The following is a 21,646-nucleotide window of genomic DNA, read 5'->3' as shown; positions in this document are numbered from 1 at the left end:
TTCCCATGTATTGCAGCTATGTTCACAGACTGCACATTCTAACTTATCTCAACAATAGATAAAAGTGGACTGAGGACTCATGCTGCCTTATGCTAAACTCCATAGAAAATGAACTTCAGTAGAACTTAGGGAGCTAGAAGAGGAGCAACAACTCCAATTTTGACATCACTGATTCTTCAGAAGAAACTGCGACTCCCTGAGCTGATCCTCTTCCACCAAGGTTACATCCTCCTTGCTCCAGCCTTACAGCGTGATCTCAGGGACACAGAATTCCTGAATGCCTGTCATGCCAGTAAAGACTGAGGCAAAGAAGGCACTAAGTACCTTGGCCTTTTCACTGTCCTGGGTAACCAATTCTCTCATCTCCTTCAGTAGAGGGCCCACATTTTCCCTAGTCTTTTTTTTGCCACTGATATACTTGTAGAAGCCTTTCTTGTTGCCTTCGACATCCCTGGGCATATTCAGTTGCTCACACAATGTCTCTGTTTTTCTCCCAGTGTAGCTGTCTTTGCTTCCAGATTGATAGCTTAGATATACAAAGAAAGGATGAACACTGATGTTGTCATTAGGTCTTGTGTATACTTTGAGATAAAGCAATGGACTAAGTGACAACCAAAGCAAAGGGAAATGTTTAGTCCTGAATTAGTGTGCTGAAGAATGAGAAATTGTGCATTAATAGTAATGAAGAATGGATTTCTTCATGTGTGTGTGTGTATCTGTTCATATCAGGTGGTTTATTAACTATGTTTTTAGCTTCTAATGTTTTAACATCATAAACTTTACTGTTCTTCTGAAAGCAGTACAGCTGTCCCCCATGGTGCCAGAGCACTTGGCAAAAGCGAAGGGACTTGGCAACTGGGAACAAGAGATTTACCACATGCAGCCTGGTAGAGCTGAAGAGAGCAACACATAAAATGAAAGTTGATTTTTACTGAGGTATCGAAAAATCCAATTGAATTAAGTTTCTTTTCCTTTAAGATGTTTTTCTGGAGCTGCCTGTCTGAAAAACAATCAGCCTGCTAACTGCACACTCCAACTGAGTATGCGGGAAAAGATTTTTCTTTCTATGATGTAGCTTGCACTGACGTGTAGAATGAAGGCTTAATAATGTACTTTATCATTAGTCCAATGAAATTACAGATATCAACTCTTTTAATAAATGAAAGTTATACCACATGGAGAAAAGGATTAAACCACATACAAAATTAAGGCTATCTTCATTCTTCTCTGGTCTTAGACCCATTGAAATTAAAAGGACCAGTTTCAGAAAGTTGCTAGGAGACCATAATCACAAGTGTCAGAATAATACATTTTTATTTAAAATAGGAAATGTAGATTAATGAACATACTTAACAGATAATGAGTAAAGGTACTGAAAGCATCTATGTTCTATCAAATTTCAGGTGAAAAAAATTAATTTATATGTTGAAAAGCCAATGTGAATTGAAAGTCTTCAAGGTAAAGCAAACTAACACAGTTAGAACTGAAGGACACACAAGTACTTGATTAGAAGCCCCTAGACGCTGCGCTGAGAAGCACAAGAAAATTTTCCAGTTTGAAAGGCCAGTAAGACTGAAAACAGAGAATGGGAAAAGAAATGATTTAGCTATTGTCATCTCATGAAAGCATTTTGTTGAAGCTAAGATGAGCCAATTCCTTTGAAGACAATTAATAGATTTAAAGGTAAGCTACTGTAATAAATGCTGTATATACAGCATATTCAAAGTAGAAAGTACTTAGCAATAAATTAAATCAATGGTATGAAAGAATCACCTTAAATGAGAAATTAACCTATTAAATGCTGAATAAAAGGGTACTAAGATTTCTTAAACCAAAGGTAACAACGGTATCTACTGCTGTAGGATCTGTTGATTTAATTTGTACCATGAAAATTTAAACAAGTATTATACCCTGAAAATACTAGCAGAATATTTTGCATGTAAGATTTATGATCTTGTGATCTGGGAATTAGATGTTCAAGAATATTCTGTACTTTGGAATCTAAAACAGTAAGATATTTAGTCTCCTTTCTTACCTTTAGATGTAAGTAATGAAGTATAATAAAAAACTCACCGTGATGGCCACCTCAACCTCATGTGCATAGCATGGAGTATGTTCGTAATGATTCACATCAAAGTCTTAACATGGAAATAAGTCAACAAGGCCCATAAAAACTAAATAAAAATAATTTTAATAATAATAACAGATTGTTTCTTATAATCTAAAAGACTCCTGGAGGAGACAGGAAAGGAGATACTGGTCCAGTGTCTGGCTGCTGACAACTGCTACTGGTAAAACAACAATAACAACAACAACACATAGATACAGAATCAAGGGATTGCTAAGTCTCTTAGGGAAAAGCATGTTTACTAACCCAACAGGAGTCACAAATTTCTCTTGAAATAATGGTAGTTTGAATTAAAATGACAATTTCATTTCTAATGTGGGATCATCATCATAAAAACAACAGGAAAATAGTTTTCTATGGTGATAGCTCTTAATAAATAGTAAAGCCATACATTTTTTTTTTTTTTTTTTACCAAATCATCACATAGTTAATTCTAACTTAAATATTTCTAATAAACTACAATATTCATAGGTTTAATTCTAAGTGAAGCATATATTATTCCTAATAAAAAAACTGTAGTTGCATGCAATGAGAAAACATTCATGCCTAAAGCAATTACAGTGCAGGAATAATACATTTTTGGTGACGTTAGCTGAAATGACAGCTACTTACACAGGGAGAGCATAACATGAAATAGTGTTTCACTTAAAAGCAGACTATATTACTGTTATTTTAATTGTTGGCTCTTATTTGAAAAATTGTATAAGAAAAATTTTAAAACTGATAGCTTTCCAATATCCAGTAAATGAATGAAATAAGGGAAAAAATATTTTGTAACTAAGTAATGTTAAGTAATAAGAACAGCTAGTGTGGTTTGTGTGTCAGAAAAAGGTTCAGTTCAAAAGTGGTTTATATTTCCACATTTTAGAGTTCCTGAATTGCCTTTAAGAGTTCCTACAACTCTGTTACTTTTGATCTGAAGATACTTCTGGTAAATTGAAAAGGACTGGAACTATATATTCCTTCTTTAAATAATGTCTTTATCGCCTACTAAAAAGAAAAATGAATAAGAAAAAAATATACTATTCAGTATAGCTTGATAGAAATTACAGACTTAGATAAAATATATTTAATTGAACTTCGATAGCATCATTATTTAGTCATTTTTATATAGCATGATATAACTCAGGGATTTCCTTTTTTTATTCACATTCTAATTTACCACCATGTCTCAAACCATTATATTAGGGTATGAATTCTAACTTACTAGAAATATAGCATGAGTAATCAGATAATAATTAGCAAACTTAATTCATTTATATAATGCAATGGAAAAATCAAGGTAACGCACTGTTTAAATAAGTGCACTCATTTTCTTTATGCTCCTTCAATGAATTATTTGCTGTAACAGAGAACAGAGTTCTCTCTTAGGAATCTTCAGAAACCAGTTACCAGCTATATTTCATAGCTATTCTAAAGAAAACAAATATACATTGAAATTAGTGGTTTCCAAGGAACACTTAAGGAATAATTTTATACCATTTTTAAGCTTATTATATATAAAATTGCTAAATAATAAGCAAGATAGATGTTATTAATTCTTAAGCAGAAATGATCAGGTTTTAAAAGAATATTCAATAAAGTATTATTTCTGCACTTAAGTTCAAGGTAGTGATCCGCAAGCCCACAAAATTTCTGGGCACCTCTCTTTCTACAGGTACTTACATTGCTATAGAAAATTTCTTATCTATATCATCTGATATTCTGGTACTATATGTAACCCAAAAATACAGCTCTTTCAGGAGAGCTGAGTGTGCAATTGCCTGGCCTTAGTCTAAGATAACAGGGGATCTATGAAGCAGCTGTACTTCTGTTCATGTCTCCTGAAAGGCCTGTTACAGTAGTCATGCACCACATTCTCTAAGCATGCACTAATAACCATGAGTCCAATACAGTGCAGGAGAAGGCTATGACAGGTAAACCTGCCTATTCACTTTTATATCTTGGGGTTCAGTAGTTGAGGGGTAATAAATATCAACTTCCATAGATATTGATGGGAAATTAATCTTTCAACAGTAAGAACTGATGACATTCAATCTATCAGTGAATATATTACATTCTTTTCTTCTTTCTCTACTGGACCTAAATTATATTCTGAATGACTCATATGCGAGAGGCTCACCTTGGAACCTAGAATTTCATTTTACTGTTTCTTTATAAAAAATTAGAAATTATTATGTCATGAGAAGTGACTAAAGACAAAATGCTTCTTGCAGTCGTTCTTAGTAGAGGCCAAAACATTTCAATTTTTGCATATCATATAGCACATTACTCACTTACTGTTCCTGAGACCAGAAAACAGTTCAGTATGTAGACCTTAATATGTTATGTAAGAAAATTATCCTATTCTTGAACAAGATCTTCAGTTTACATAGTTATTTTAGTAACTTACAGGCATCGTTTCTCTTTCTTATTTTCTTTATAGCTCGCAACTGCAGTACCAGTTATCATCACATAAGAAAAAGTAATGTTTAAATGAAGCGTTATCTTTCATACTGAAATCTTCTGTGTAGATATGCAGCATGCAGTATATATATCAAAGGTGAGTTGTGGTGTATACATACATACACACACACACACTTTGGTATCTGAGAACAGAGACTTGCAGTTGTGCCCTTCCTTCTCCACGCAACAAATCTGCTGAGTCTTTATTCACATCAAAATACCCATAGATACATTCAGATTCTTAGTGAACGGAGATCGGGGTTGCATTTCCTTCATTTCAGCTGAGCAGTGAGACAGTGTAATAAAAGTAAATGTGTCTCTGTCTGCTGTTCCACTCACATCCTCAAAGTTGTTGACAGTGTTCAACTGTTATCTTGAACAGCATTTTTATCCTCCTAAACACTACATGAATTTCATGCATAAAACTGAGATGTATAATTTTATGCCTGTGAGACACAGGAAGAGCAACACAAAGAGGAACTGTATAGTCTTACCCAGTGTACAGTTCCATCAAAATAGTTTTACACAGATCACCACAAGAAGAATGGAGTAATGAAGTTTACAAATCCATCATAAGTCTTATCCAGACATTTGATTTTGATACTGCTACTTGCAAATATTTATCTATCTGTGAGGGATAGGAAAGAGGGAAGAAAAGAGGGATCGTCAGTTCAGACTATGTTTTATTCTTAGTGACAGCCTTTTATCACAGTTCCCTATCAGCTGAAAGTCAAAGTGCAACTTCGAGGTAAATTTAGGATTGATCCCCTTTTCTGCAAGGCACTTGGCTGTGGGGCAGACATAGTCTGTGTCGAAGCAGGGATTCATCTCAGTGAGGAAGGGGAGTCCTTGTCAGGGAGCAGCTTCTGGGCACCATTAGCCCTCCTCTTGGTAGCAGTGCTCTGACATGGCAGAGGTGGGCCCAGGAGTGCAAACATCATGAAGTTCAAAAAGACCTGTGCAACAGACTGAGGCATTCGGCAATCTCAAGTATAAATGCAGGCTGGGCAGAGACTGGATTAAGAGTAGCCCTGAGGAGAATTTCTGGGGGGAGCTGGTGGATGAAAAACATACTGTGGGTCAGCAGTGTGCATATACAGCCTAGAAAGTCAACTGTATCCTGTGCTGCGACAAAAGGAAGTGTGACCAGCAGCTCAGTGGAGGTGAGTCTCCACTTTTACTCCATTCTTTTAAGATACCATCTGCAATATTGTGCTAAGTTCAAATGTCCCCAGCATAATGAGGACACTGCCATGTTGGAGCAGCTCTAGAGGAGGACTGCGAGTACTTATAAATCATAGAATCATAGAATCATAGAATTGTAGAATCATAAAATCACAAGGTTGGAAAGGACCTACAAGTTCATCTAGCCCAACCATCCTATCACCATTACTACCCACTAAGCTACTATGATATCTCGTAGCACCTCGTCCAGATGCCTCTTGAACACTGCCAGGAACAGTGACTCCACCACCTCCCTGGGCAGACCACTCCAATGCCTGACCAATAAATACTTTACACTAAAAAATTACCGAAGGGTTTGAGTGACCATAATCTATATTTTTAAAGAAAATGTTTATATCATAATTTGCTATGTATTTCATATCTAACAAACAATGTAATTGAAAGAGTAATTGTTTGTTGTTTTGTGGGTTTTTCTTTTTCTTTTTTCTTTTTTCAAGTCTAGTAAATCCTTCTAAAAAATGTATAATGGATTTTTGTGTTGAAGGAGTAAAAGACTTGCTCAAAGGGCTATATTTTCAAAAAGTGTCAGCATGAGGATTCTGACAAGTTCTTCATAGTGGGGTGCATAAATCAAGATACATGGAATCTATGGTCACTTTTGAAAATTTTCACAAACTCATTTTAAAATTTTAATCCAATTTCTTTTTTTGGAACTGCAGCAATCCTGTGAGTTTATGTTAGCAGTTATCATTTATGAAAACGTATGCTGTCCCAATTTCACACGTCCTTAATTACCCATCTCCTCCCACAGAAACCATTAGCAAGTGATACATGATAAGCATTCCTTAAAATATAACATGGAATGCAAAGCAATGTGTCAAGCTATTCAGAAACTCTGCATATTTTGGTGACTCAGAACAATGCACAGTAGCATAAGGAGATTAATAAAATTAAGAGTTCATATTCATTCCAAGTTTCAGTTGGTCTTATTTAAATTCTGGGCAATCCTAAGGTTAAAAATAAGCCTTTCTTGTTTAAGCTTTTAAATTGTAGCTTTAATCCTTTGTCTCATTTAAATTTGATAGACTATATTCAAAGCAGATGGACTATAAATATTCATGAATTATTTATTTATTTAGTGGAATGCTGCCCATTAAAAACCAAAGAGTCAGCAAAATGCAATTTCATAACTTTCCACTGATTATTAAAATATTTTCTACATGACCACAAGAAAAAAGATGTTAAGTTTTGATGTAATATTTGAACTCAGTATTTCTTCATAGAAAATCTCTGGCAGTAAGTATTCTTAAGGAGTACATCAGACTTGTACTGGTATTATACCTGATGCAGGAATACAAAGATGGTACATTGAAGGCATAGTAATATTACCTCCTTAAGATTTTAGAACAAGTCTGAATCAAAGTATAATTAATTATATAAATTATAAGTGAAATAAAAATCTAGATGCATTCAGCATAAGCAGATCATACTGGGGTAGTGCTGTATCTCTCTTGGCTAATGTAACAGGTTTTCTAGGCGAAGAAAATGCAGTAGCAGCAGATAAATTATATCTGGACATCAGATTTATTACAGAGTAACACCCGTAGGAAATTACTTGTTAAGTTAGCAAACATAGACAAGTGCAAGAATTGTAATACAAGTAGGAAAAGTCTTCAGCTTGAACTGTTTGGGGAAAATATAAAGCACAAAATTGTTTGCAATGATACCAAGTTGGGATGTGTTAGCACAGAAGTGGTCCAGACTATCAGAGCAAAATGGAAAACTTGGTATAAAAGTAAGAGAGAAGTGATGATATATGTATGATAGAAGGAAGTGTCATATTGTGCTAGTAGCAAGACATCAGGGCTTATAGACTGGAAATAATAAAGAAGGAAATGCTCACTACTATTAATCAGTCACATCAGATTTGTGAACCACTGATCTGAAGAGGCTATCAAAATGACAAATGTGATCTCAGAATGTGGCAATTAAATATTTGAAGTAGAGAAAGAAAAACAATAATACTATTGTAGAAGGTTTAGTGAAATCTCACCTGAAGTTTCTGCCATTTATCTATCATAACACTGTACAGAAATAAAAACTGTAGAGAATTTCACATACCTGCCAGTTGAAGACAAAGACTATCTCTGGCTGCACCTACTATGTGCAGCTATCTCACTTTCCTAAGCCTGTGTGCAGTACTTAATGCCCTAATGTACTATTAAAAATGTAGGTTGTTCCAAAAGTAATGCCTCCTATTTATTTTTATTGACACTACAGCAGAAACAAAGAGCACAATAACACTACTGAAGAGAGAAAATTCTCAGCTAAAAAAAACACTATTTTTCAGCTTAGTCACCACCATTAGCTATGCATTTTCACCAGCAGTGAGCAAGAATGTACATGCCATGCTCAGAACAACCTGCATTGCTTTCCAGAATGTAGATGGACTGAATGAAACCTGAGCTGTTAGAAGAAAGGATTTCCTTCCAGAGGAAGAGAGAACAGGACTAGTCTATGACTGTAACCTACCTCAAAGCAGAAAATGTAAAGCTGCATGTAGAAGGTAGAGCCTCACATGTTCAGATCAATCACACTATCTTATATCCGCATTTTCTCAAGAACAGAGGGCATATCTGAGTGATGTTTAAGCAGCATTTTGAATCTGATTATGAATAATATAAAAATTCTGGATATGTTATATGTAATTAATTAAATAATATTCCATGGAGCTGTAAATATATATTTCTTCATAAAAATTGTCATTCTCTCATAGAGAAATATTTAAGGAATAATTTATGTTCCAGCCTTCATCAGTGGAATTTCAACAAAATCTAGTGAGTGTTAGCAGTCCCAGCAAATATCTGAAAGCACTAGTATGAAGTGTCGTATTTTACAGCATATTTTTATCAGGAAATACATCAAAAACAAATAATCCTCAGGCCGAAACTTTTAATACTACGGAGGTTTTTCTCCCATGAATCCATGAGAGATTTACCTCAATAGCTCCTATTAACACAAGTAGGAGTTGCAAGTCAATCCCCTATACATTATTTGAAGAACTTATCTCAAAGCATGGCCCAAAGCAAATTTTTATGATATCTTAGTACTCTTGGGAACAGGGCTTTATAATGGGGAAAAAAAAAAAAAAAAAAAAAAAAAAAAACACCTCTAATCTATACTTTAGTGACGGGAATAAGAGTAATGTTAAACATTTTCAGTTATTATGCTGCTGAACTTGAACTCCAAATTGTTTCCTTCTTGAAGAAATATTTGGAGTAGTTTTATAGAAATAACTATTATAATGCTTTAAAGTTTCTAAAGTATTTTAATGTTATCTCAGATTTCAACCTCTCTTTCCATTCCTCAGTCAAATGGCACGATATGTAACAACATACATTATTAAGAGAAGTTATATAAAACTCTTGAAAACCACCATATAAAGCAACAAACACTCTTGTATGTATACCTCTAAAACAATGTTTTCCTAGTATCTATACATTTAATCTATTGCTAGCTATTTTTGCTGTGCTAAAGGATCTGACTAGTTCTTTGGGTAATCATCTATGTTTTAAAAACTTCCAAAAGGAAACAAGAAAAAACAAGGACTCTTAAGCTAAATGGCAGAAGTAAATGCTCTGGAAATTATCTTGTCAATATTGCAGCCCAACATTTAAAAAACAAGGTTGACAAAAACATCTAAATTAAAACGCTGTTTAAGTATGGGTATTTAAAATCTTTAGACTTGGTAAAAGTTGCAGTTCGATGGCTTTAGAATTTCAGCTAGATTTTAAAAAATAGTAACAAAACATTAACTCAGAGTAGGAGGTTCAAAGGTTCAAACTAGTTTTTTTTATGGTTACATGGTTACATTTTCCAGGGTATTGGGAGAGAAAGCTTTCTTAAAAAATTAATAGTGACGTGTTTCATTTTTCAAGTGGGCATTTCAACTTACATAGTTTTTGCAGTATCTTGAAAAAAAATTGACAGATTTGAATCTAATGTGACTCTCTTGTATCTCACATACAGTAGTATAGTTTATAGCCTGAGAAATGCCTTGAAATTCTTCTCAGTCAAAATCACAGAATCAGTGAACGGCTGAGGTTGGCAGGGTCCTCTGGAGCCACCTGGCCCAACCCCTGCTCCAGCAGAGTCACCCAGAGCAGGCTGTCCAGAACCATGTCCAGGCAGCTTCTGAAGTCTCTGAGCAGGAGACTCCACTTCTTCTCTGGTCAACCTGCGCAGACTTCTGTCATCTGCAGAGTAAATAAGGGATTTCTCATATCCAGAAAGGACTTCCTGTGTCCATCGCCTCTTGTCCTGGCACAGAAAATACCATGGCTCTGTCCTTTTTGCCCCCTGTCCTTGTGTATTTATAGCCATTAAATTCCTGAAGCCTTCACGTCTCCAGGGTAAACAGTCCCATCTCTCTGAGATTTTCCTCATCTGAGAAATTCTGTAGCCTCTTCACCATCTTCCTTGGGTATTTATAGCCATTAAATTCCTGAAGCCTTCACGTCTCCAGGGTAAACAGTCCCATCTCTCTGAGATTTTCCTCATCTGAGAAATTCTGTAGCCTCTTCACCATCTTCACGGTCCTTTGTTGGACTCTCTCCAGTAGACGTTCATGTCTCTGTTGTACCGAGGAGCCCAGAAATGAACGCAGTACTCCTAGTGGCCTCAACAGGAAAGGATCACCTTCTTCTACCTACTGTCAACTCTGCTTCTAATGCTAACTTTCTTTATGTCAAGAGCACAGTTTTGGTTCACAGATGATGCCTTGATCCTTTTCTGCCAGGTTTCTTTCCAGCTAAGTGTACACCAGCATGTATGGGCAACGCTTGGTCTCTGAATATTCAGAAATCACAGTGAACTCTTATTGTATATATGGAACAAGAGAAAATCTTAACCAAATAGAAAATACAATCTGTGCCATATTGGAATGTCAAGTCTGTGCAACTTGCTGAAATCAGAAAGGACAGGAAGCAAAAACATAAATGAACACCTACTAGATTCCATGAATTCTATCTGAGGAAACCAGAGCAGAAAAACAAAGGTATTGAAGGATCACTGAGGTATAGAGGGTTAACAGGAACTGTCCTAAAGTAAGCTGGTTTTGGAATGCTTTTTTTTCTGCACACAAGAGAGATTCATACCCAATAAGCTTACACACAGACTGTGAAAACAATATGATGACTCACAGGCTGAGCACTGGAAAAGTATCTGCCCATTGAGACATTTACATGCTAAAAGTATCTAAATATCTTTCGGGAAACAAGAAATAGTTTGCAGAAATTAAGGATATATACTCTATAAAAATGATTATCTACAACTACAAGCAATTATAAATGGCATCCATGATGTTCGTGGGAGATTTAACAGAGAAAGGTAAAATGGAAAAACGAAGCTTCTTAGCAGCCAGCTCATTAACTGCTGTCACTTCATCTAAATTTACCCATAAAAAACTCCAAAATGCACTACCATTGTTGATTACCTCCAAATAAACTGTGGAGAACTGAAAAAACTTTATATCATCAGCTACTAGAGGCTGAGGAATTAAAGATGGGCTGAGAAAAACTGTGCTTATTTGTACTAATTAAATTTGTACACCACTCAGATGGATGCTGTATTGAAAATAACTTCTCCAAACAAATCCTAATAATTCATGGATTTAATATGAAATAAAAAGGAAGGAAGGAAGGAAGGAAGGAAGGAAGGAAGGAAGGAAGGAAGGAAGGAAGGAAGGAAGGAAGGAAGGAAGGAAGAAATGTTTTACGTTCCTCGTAAAAATATATTGGGATGAATCCAAAACTGGTCAAAACTATTCCAATTACTATGCAGTTATAATAGTGATGAATTGATGAATTTGTACCATTTATCTGAAATCAACAAAATTGAACTGGAAATCGGAAAAAAATGAGATTGTGTGAGTGTAAACAACTTTCATTGAATATTTCTAAATGTAAATTTTATAGGAATTGGACACCTAGAAATATCCTGAATAAATACACCATAGCAACATATTGTTCAATTCAATTCCCACTTGTAAGCATATTGTTACAGCTGACCTTCAGTATCCTCCCAGTCATTATTGTTCTTAAATTATTTTAATCTGGGTTAATTGTCTGAACAAGAAGACTGTATTTTGAACAGTAAAAAACAAACAAACAAACAAAAAAATCCTGATATGTTTAGTTTTCTTTCAATAAATTACTGTCTTCTTTGTCAAATGATTAGCTCTTGTTCTTGATGATCTTAGAGATCTTTTCCAACATAAATAATTCTATATGCAAGCTCTACTTCATCTAATAATTCACATACATAAAATTCTGAAAATGTTCATCTTGGACATAGGTATCTGCATATCTCAGTTCACTTCCTTACTTAATGCAGAATTATTTTACAAACCTTAATCTGTAAGGAAACTTACATATTCCAGGGCTTTTCTTTAATAGTAACCATACCTTTTTCTATCCTAGCATAGTTGGCAGTCAGATGAATGATTCAAAGTGTTTTGTCTGAATGAAGATGACTAGACTCTTTATCATTAAGTGTTTGCACTTATACAGCATTTGCACTTATACAATGTGTCACACACAAGCCTCTATCTATTTTGTATATCTGCATGAAGATATTACATACAAGACAGTCTAAAGTGAATTTTCTATATTCAAAAAAGTATTTTATAATTGTTTGAAACTTAGTTCTGTTACTTCTTATACCTGCAGAATTCCAGATTACTTATTAAATTTTAGGGCCCATCACATGTTAGGTTTCAATGAACTTGCACCAACTGATGTTATTCTGCATGTCAAGTCATACTGATATCATTCTGTCTCTAGAATGTTACCAAGCACTAGTTTCTTTTTTTTTTTTTTTTTTTTGTGTGTGTGTGTGTGTGTGTGTGTGTGTGTGTGTGGTGTTCTTTTCTACCTTCTTAGTACTGACTCAGAAATTGTTTCTCATAGCTATAGCAACAGGAAAAAAAATTCATATTCCATGCATTTCTAACAAAAGACAAAACCAGAAGAAATGGAAAATTCTGCACTAATGCACCATCACTGTATTGACTCAGATAAGTTATGCAAAATAAATAAATTTCCTTCTAGTACGAAACCTGCGTGATCTCTCAGTCATGTCAACTTGCTGCCAAATCTGACTAATTTAAGCAAACCAACCAACCAACCAATCAACCCACAAACTATAATTGATATTTTCAGGTCATTTCAGAAGCAACAGTGTTCATTCAGATTAGTTTGGTATATTTATTTTAAGGAATAAGCTGGATTTGTTTTTTAAGAATTTCTTCTCTACATTGAGCGCATTAAGGGGGAAGAGGCATTTTTGATTGAAGAGAATATAACCAGAATCATCAAGGACAATGTGGTAAGTGTTACAGTAGGTACTCACAAGGGACTGATGAGGCCAAGACAAGTACTGTCCTTAGTATGTAGAAGCCAATTCTATGACTCTACAAGGATCAGCTGTTTAAAGTTTGTTTTATTAATCTAATATATATTTACATATGTCCAGAGACAGGAAAGGATTTCTGTTGCCATTTGGTTTTTGACAACTGGTCTGCTATTTAGTTCTCATACATTCTTTCATTAGTGTCTTGGACTTTGCAGGAAAAGAAGACAAGACAGCAGGAATGTGGTTTAACTAGTCTGTGACTTCATAAATAACACATCTGGGAGCCACCTGGCAATGACTCGTCCAGTCAGGTCATACTTCCTTTGTAATCCATACCATGTGGTGGCAAACTGCCATCAGCCCCCTGCCCTGCTAACATGGCCTTGGCATCACTCCTGGGTCCATGGACCTCCTTCCCCCTAAAGAAGACTCAAACAGAAAAAGAGGCAGTCTCTCATGCCTAATGTATCCACAACCTTGTTTCCAATCATCTATTTCCTTCTCAATTCTGATTATACTTGAACTCCTTAGTTAGTAATTTATAGTGCTGCAACAGCTTTTCTACCTTAAACAGATTCTCACATTGTGAATCATTGCTTCCATTAGAATAGCCAGCACCCCTTTCAAGTCAGAGATTTTGAATAGAACGTACAATTCAATTGAATACATCTCCAAATGATACTTATCTGATTTTTCTTTTCAGATAATTTATAAATTAGTCGGATTGCTTCTGTGATCACCTAAACTTTCTGGTGTAGTGTCCTGAAATCTTAGTAATTCAGCGTAATAAGATCTGGTTGTGCTTATTACCTCTCATTTTAATCTCAATTCTGCCCTTATTTTATCCTTCCATTGGATATATAATGATTTATCTTGATCCATTCAAATGGCCTCTCCTTTATCCTGAATGAATCAGAGCTATCTTCTGATCCTATAGTATACCACCTGGGTTGGGCTAATGCCTACTTGAATGCTAACAGATAAACTTCCTGAAAAAAATAGCTTCCTGATGGAAGCCAAATGCAGATGATTAGCCAGACCATGTATTTACAGCCTGACACAAAATTCTGAAAAATAGGCTGAATATTAATATTACTGAAACTGTCTCCTCCCTACTCATGTTTTATTTCAAGTATTATCTCTCACAAGCAGAGCCTTTGAGGTTTCAAGTCCAATCTCTTCTTTAGATACTACCATTTTCATTTCACATGAAGAAGAATCTGTTTACTGTGATAATGTCTGTAATATAAATTCTTTGACATTCACATAAAGTATTTTCTCTAAATTAACTGTCTTCCTTGGAAAGCAATAGTGGCAAAGCATCAGCTGAACTCTGTCACATGTGAATAGTTTGACTAAGAAAATCTCACATTGTAATAAGTAAATTTACTTCATCACCCTTATCATTAAAAAAAAAAAAAAATTCTCAGAAGGTGAGAAACCTAAAGAGGCAAAGATGGCTTTTCCTAATTTTTTCAGCTGCCTATTTTGTAGATACTTAAGCCAAGTTTCTATTCTATTATATTTTGCTTGTTCTTGTGAAAATGTGCAACTACCCCACCTCCAGATCTATTTAATGTTTGAATAACCACCTTACTGGCCATCAGAAAATTCTCTATCTCCTTCCCTCTTTAGTAGATTTTAAAAAGCCAGAGTTCAAGGAGTGTTTGCACTATGTTCTCAGAAATCTACCTTAAATTGTTCTTATGGTTGATTCCAGTCTTACTCTTCCTTTTTTTTTTTTTTTTTTTTCTTTTTTCTCATAAATCAAAAAATGATGACATCCCTAATACTGCTTGCAATATCACTGATAGGAAAGTGTCAATTTCAAAACAGCTTCCTGGAATATTAAAGATGCCTTATCTATAGTTAATCTTTTTGAATATTGTAATCTTAATGATTTTCATAATACTAATATTTTTTTGTGAGTATTAAATCTCATCTTCAGATGAACTAGCCTGATCTAACAGTGAATAGAGAGACTCACTAATTTTTCATTTGTTAGCAGTATCCCAAACCTACTGGACACAAGATTATGAAAGTAGCTTCTTTCCTTTCATGAACTCTAACACTACATAAAAAATTATCTGTTGTGGCTTCTTTCTTATGATCTTAATCTTTATCCAGTCCACCTATACTGATCCATATTTGTCATTTAGTACACATTTACTGATCCATATTTATCATTTACAGTACTGAACAACCTGTGTATCCCTTGGTTTACTCTGCCAAAATAGCCTGGAGTTTTCACTAAAAGGTAGAATTAGACTGAAATCTGCTTTATAAGGTGCTAGCTCATCAGTATATGTAACACAGTGGAAAAACAAAACAAAGCAAACAAACAACAAACAGCAAACAAACAAACAAAAACAAAGACATGAAGGGGGCATCACTTCACAGGCTCCCAAACACAGTCCTACTGGTATAACTGTCAGACGTCAGCACCCCTAGTCCTTTGGACACAAAAAAGCAGATAAACACATGATGAGCAATTCTTCTTCCTGCCTTCTCACAGCAGTTACTGAGACGAGATATCTTTTATGGACATATAGATACATGCATATATACGTGTAGGATCTCCTCAAGGGAAACCACTCATTGGATGAAGATGTACCCTCTGCTTTACCAGTCACCTACAGCACCTTCCTCTTGTCTCCAAGCTTGAGAAGAGGCTGACTGGCTATAGAGAAATTGTGCTGAGAAAATATGATGTATAAAAGGTAGAGTCTCTGCTGGCCCAGTAGATTTCCCAAGCAAATGAAGATGTGGAATGGGTTCTTGTGATGGGTAGCACACAAGCTGGTTGTTACAAAGAAAATAGAAAAAATAATTCTCAAGCCATTTGGTACAGAATCTTTCTTTTGTTCCTAGAGCTTCATATAATAGTATCATTCCCTAATTGCTACTGAGAGAATGTGCTTTGAGTTGCAGACTGATGAGAGGAGTAATAATTAAGAGGGCATACCAAGTACATATGCCTTAAGCAAAAGTAATTTGCAATACTGAATTAATGTATTCTTTATCTATCAGTGATATTTGGTGCCACATTGGCTTCTGTTATTATTTTGGGCATATTTATTTGTTCTGACTGATTCTGTCTCCCCTGAGTGTGTTATTTCCCCAGTCTCACTATCATTTTTCTTTCTTTTTTTTTTTTTCCCTGAATAAATTTGAAAATAAGTATGCCAGAAGAATGCCTCTATGTGATACCCTGCACGTAATCAAAAGGCGTCAAACGAGTCCTCCACTTCAGCTAAGGATATATACCTGTTGCCTATACCGTGTCCTTCACAGGGACATGATGCAGCATGAATTTAGTCTACCATAAAGTACTTCCTTCTATTCTGGAGTCACATCTGGAAACCCTTTCCTGAATAAGGTACCCACGCCAAGTCAATCATTTTCTGAAAAATAAAATCTGTAAAGAGGTTTTGTTTCCATTAAACCCAGTTGCCTAGTGGTTAGCATTTGGGTAACATTTGCTACTTAAACTACATGAAGGGCTGTGGATGATATATATTTAACTATGCCCCACTCAGCATACTCCTGTTTGTTGGGATACTATGCTAGCCATGTAGATAAAATATGTTTTTTGGTAAAATTCTTAGTTGCTTTTAAAGCCTTTTTGTATAAACTACTTACATATTCACTTGGAGCAAGAAGTAGGAGCTGGATTTCCCTGGTGAGTGATTTAACCACCAGGCATCCTAACTCTCTCTCTGGCCTAATGAATATTTCATATTTTATTCTGTGGAACAACATATTATGCAATCATTCAATTAAACATTGTCTCATAATGCATATGCACAAGGTGTTCTTCATGAAGAACACCACTGAAGCTGAGAGGCTTGTTTTGTAAAATAAAAAATCCTGTTTTTCATTATTAAGCACTACATCTTTATTACTTTGCTGTTGAACACAGAGCTCACATTTGGAAGCAGAGTATCAAACAGTGCTATTAAAAAGATCACTAAACACTAGTCAGCTTCAAGAACAGAATGTAAAGATCTGGAGCAAGAGGACTGTAATCCTTCTCCATCACCTGAGGAATCCACAGAATGAAGCACCTGTTCTAAGAGACTTTGGAAAGACAAAGCCACCTTCCAGGGGTGGAAGACAGAAAATAGTTCAGAGAGCAGGAATATAAAATATTTGGGTGTAAGAATAGCCATCTTGTAAATGGAAGAAGGATAGATGACAGAAGATAAAAAGGAGATAGGAAAAAGGGAACAAAGGACAGAAATTTCATGGCTGAGAGAGTAATTCATTACAAATACTTGCTTTCTTTTGTTGTATTTTTCATGCCATTTCCTCATTTTCAGAAAAGAGGCCAAAGGAAGGGAAGGAGGAGAGGAAGAAGTGAAGAAGATAGTTAATCTGAGAAAACTACTTGTTTTTCAGGATCACATTCAGCCTGCTCTTCTTCCAATGACCACTGGTGAAGGCTGGAAAGGCCTAAGAAGGGAAGATGTGTTGGAGATTTATCTTGGCAAGAATCAAAAGCAGTAAACCTTAAAAAAAATAGTTAAATCACTATACAAAACAGGTATTCACTTTTACTTAAGGCTTGTACAGTATAACTTAAGACAGATTTAATGTCATCTGCAAAGTTTTGACAGACATTTTAATAGTGGAATGAACTGAAATGCACCGATGAGACACTGGAAAGATTAGACAGTGTCAGCTACCTCCTGAACCTGATAAACATCTCCAAGCGTTCATGGAGCTTCCTCCAGGTCACAGTCTTTGCTGGTCACAAACTGCACATGAGTCAGTGGCAAACTTTTGGGAATCTGCTGTATGCCAGTGGAGAAAAATGTCAGGTCTAAGTTGTGCTGAGAAAGCATTACTCAGCTTGGTATGTTGTTAAGGAAGAGATGAGGGGAGAGAGGCAGTGGTGGGGATTTGCTTTAGAAGGAATGTGAGGTGAGAGATTGTTCTATCCTTTACCTCTCTATTTAAGCTATATATCCATTGCAGGTGACATACCCCTACTAAAGGATCTGATTCTCTTTTCGAGGAGCTTTAATGCTTCAAGAGTGGGTTTTATGTATACAACAATTTAAAGGACAGCTATAAATGTGTGTTTCCACAAATATTTTGTTAATGAGGTAATCAAGGCTTTCTATTTTAAAAGAAAGAGCTATGTTAATATGGAATTTTAACCTCATAGAAGTTATAAAAATTGTGAGAATACCATCAGCTAAGTGCAAACAGGAGTGGTTTTATTCACAGATGAAGAGACAGGGCAGGCAAATTTTTATAAACTCAGCTATGGTTTGCAGAGAGATACAAAAATTTAGTTTATAAGTCAGTTTTCTCCATATTTTAGTTACTTTGATATTAGTAAAAGGTGTCATGAAAGCAAGATCCACGCTCTTTACGTTTTTGTTTGCTTACTACCTGCTTTAAGTCATATTATTATTTTTTTCAAAATATTCTGCTACTAAAAGTTCATATTGATTCTACGCATTAATCTTTGAGGAGGACTCCTACACTGAACTAGTTTGGCCAAACTTCCTATCAAAATAAGGTTAGAAACTGCTACTGTTCAAGTCATTCACTCAAACATAAAAAGCTGTACTTTCAAGGCTTGTGAACTTGGACTAGAAGAGCAGTAATTCCACAGGCTGTCAACTCTTTGTGAACACTGCACTTCAGGTATCAGAAAAATTGTTAAAGGCTTCAACAACACAAAGTAAATAAATCAACCAACCAACCAACCAATCAAAAAACAAAACAAAAACCAACCAAACAAAAAACAAACAAAAAACTTCAGTCAGCATTTAATGAAATATATTTCCTTCTGAGATAGTATTTCTATCTACAAATGCCAAATTTGAAGCATTACTTGTATACATTACTTATACAATCAGTGTCTATGTAGAATCAATGAACACAGCATTTCAGAGGTCATACACAAGATCATCACATATTTTGCTGGATGCTTCGTAAGCTGTGCTACCTACAAGATTCAATTAGAGTACTTGACAGAGTAACCAAAAAAAGAAACTCACCCAGCTCATTGAATGTGTGGATGTTTATACTTTATTTAAATGAGATTTAGGGTTATGTTTATCACATAATGGAGGACTTTTTTTTCACTTCATTGATGAGGACTTTTTACTCTAGTCAGTAGTAAAGGCTTACATCATTTTTGGCTGTCATTATAACAAATATTGTTTCCTCATATTGACACCATTTGCATTTATTGCATGAGGACTATGGACATCTAAGTGAGGCAGAGAAGTTCACAAGTGGACTAAGTGACAAGGAATTTAGTATTGAAATTATATTTAGAAGTCTAATTATTTTAATAAGTTGGCTTTACATGAATTAGTCTCCTAAATTCAGCTCAGGCCCTTAAAATTCATATAGTCTGTGGCCTAATTCATATTTATCTTCATAAAAAATATTCTAGCTTTAAGAACAAACAACAACAACAAAATAAAGCAATCACAGAGTAACGATTATCATCTCTTTCCAGCACACGCGTAAAAATATTAGCACTCACTCTTTTCTTCTTCCTAAAAGTGAGTTAATTTTCAATAATGGAAATATTTTTCTTAAGTTTCTTTCAACATTATTTTGCTCTATATGAGATGGACATATCAGTATTTTTGACTGCTCCTTTGTTCATCTTTGCAGTAAATACTCATTTTTATTATTATGTTGAATGACGCAAGAACTGAATTTCTTTTTCTGCTGTTTTTAGAGTATTAAAGGGGAAAAAAGTCTCTAGCCAGTATTTTAAGAAAATTTACACATATCTTGGAAATACTCTAAATGTCTGATCTTTCTTCTTTTGTTAGAATAGGAAAAACCTCTTCTCGTTGTAGCTCATCCTGTCACCACCACTACTTGAGGTTAACATATTGTCTGTCTACTTTTAATAGAAACATTCTTCATGTATTCCAACAAATTGTGTGTATCTGAATTCTACATACAAAGCTGTTATTCCACTGGGAGTTTGTAGTGACATTGATAAATGATGTCACCAGAACCCTTTGCTTGAATTACAATCTTAATTATGTACACCTGGGTTCTTATTATTCCTTATATTATTTCTGTCATAGCACTATCTTGTCCTGTTCTTACTCTGATGCTAATTTGTTTTATTGGTAGCCTAGGCACTACAGCTTAGAAAATCCAGTCTATGGTGTTTAAAGTACTGTAAATTTCTTCTTTGTTATTGCTATTTTAAAGACAGAGTGTAGTTGTAAACAACAGATAATTTTTTCTTTCTTTCTTTTATTTTTCAGGAAACTAATGTATATAGCGCATAAAGGTTTTTTATTTGTTTGTTTTGTTCTGTTTTGTTTTTATGCAGGACTGCATATTTGCAGCATTTTTTACTCTACTTCTGGTTCTTTGATATCTCTCAAGAAAAGAGGAGCAAAAGGGGTTTTACATTTATTTTTGAGGGAGAGCAATTCCCATACATCTGAAGATGGGAAATGCTATGTATTGTTACCCTGAGAACGGGATATACAAGTTTCTTCTAGTTCTCATTCTTGTGTGTTTTTTAGTTGGTTTCTTGTTGTTTGTTTGTTTTTATCACTATTTGTTTTTCTTATATTCTCCCTGTGAACTTAAACAGGATTAGTTTTGTCACAGGAAATACAAAAGGCAGCTTGCAGTGCATGTGTGACCAGTGGAATCTCTTTAGAAATTATCAATCAGGCTGAGTCTTGCTTTGCTGTGAAAACCCACTGAAGGAACAAGCTTGCAAAGGTGATCAAAAATTTCCACTTTATCCTCCTAACATTCAAAAAGCAAAAAGAAAATTAGACTTTTAGGATATAACTTGCCTCTATTCATTATATTTTTTAACTTGAAGAATATATATCCTATCTTGTACCATGCTCACAGCTACACACTTGCAAAAATTTTAGAACTAAATGCTACTGTGTTAGTTTTGAACTTAGTCTTTAGCAAGACAAATGTCTTATGAGTTGTATCAGTATTGGTCCTCCTAAACATCTATTCTTTCTCCTTCTTTCACTAAGCTTTCTCTTATCTCTGGCCATTGACAGAGTCTGAATTCTTACTGCTAGAAAAAAAAAGGAACATTTCTGCTTGCTTTGTGGCTGGACTGACCAATACTGGATATAACACTTGTCTTCCTTCCCATTATGAATGGTCCAACTGTTTCAGTTCTTTCTGCAACATGAATCCACCAAAACGAGTAATAATGGGGGACAAAATGCACTGAATTTTAGAGCAATATTGGACATTTGGGAAGAAAACTTAGAAACTAAAAGGAGAAAACTGGATAACCTTATCATAATTCTTGAACCAAAATTGTTGTAAACCAGTATTTACTTGCCTTTCTGTGTTTATTCAAGATATTTTTGGTAGTTATTTAGTTGTCTATGAGCAAACACATGATCAAGTCTACAGTGCAGAAGTGGTTCATTCTTGGCTCAACTCTCTGCTACTAGAACTTTGTACTTACATTATTTCTCTCATCAG

General features: G+C 35.0%; 1 long non-coding RNA gene across 1 annotated transcript; it reads left to right on the top strand.

The window, feature by feature from the left end:
* Positions 1–1,508: 1,508 nt before the first annotated feature.
* LOC112531870 lies at positions 1,509–16,610 on the top strand. Its single transcript, XR_003073979.2, has 3 exons — positions 1,509–1,683; positions 4,554–4,670; positions 16,353–16,610. It is a non-coding gene; the product is annotated as an uncharacterized LOC112531870 (long non-coding RNA).
* The last annotated feature ends 5,036 nt before the right edge of the window (positions 16,611–21,646 follow it).

This window comes from Gallus gallus, chromosome 2, assembly GCF_016699485.2.
Source record: "Gallus gallus isolate bGalGal1 chromosome 2, bGalGal1.mat.broiler.GRCg7b, whole genome shotgun sequence".
NCBI classification, from domain to species: domain Eukaryota; kingdom Metazoa; phylum Chordata; class Aves; order Galliformes; family Phasianidae; genus Gallus; species Gallus gallus.
Note: the sequence above shows the minus strand (reverse complement) of the source record. Positions and strands in the feature narration are given on the sequence as shown.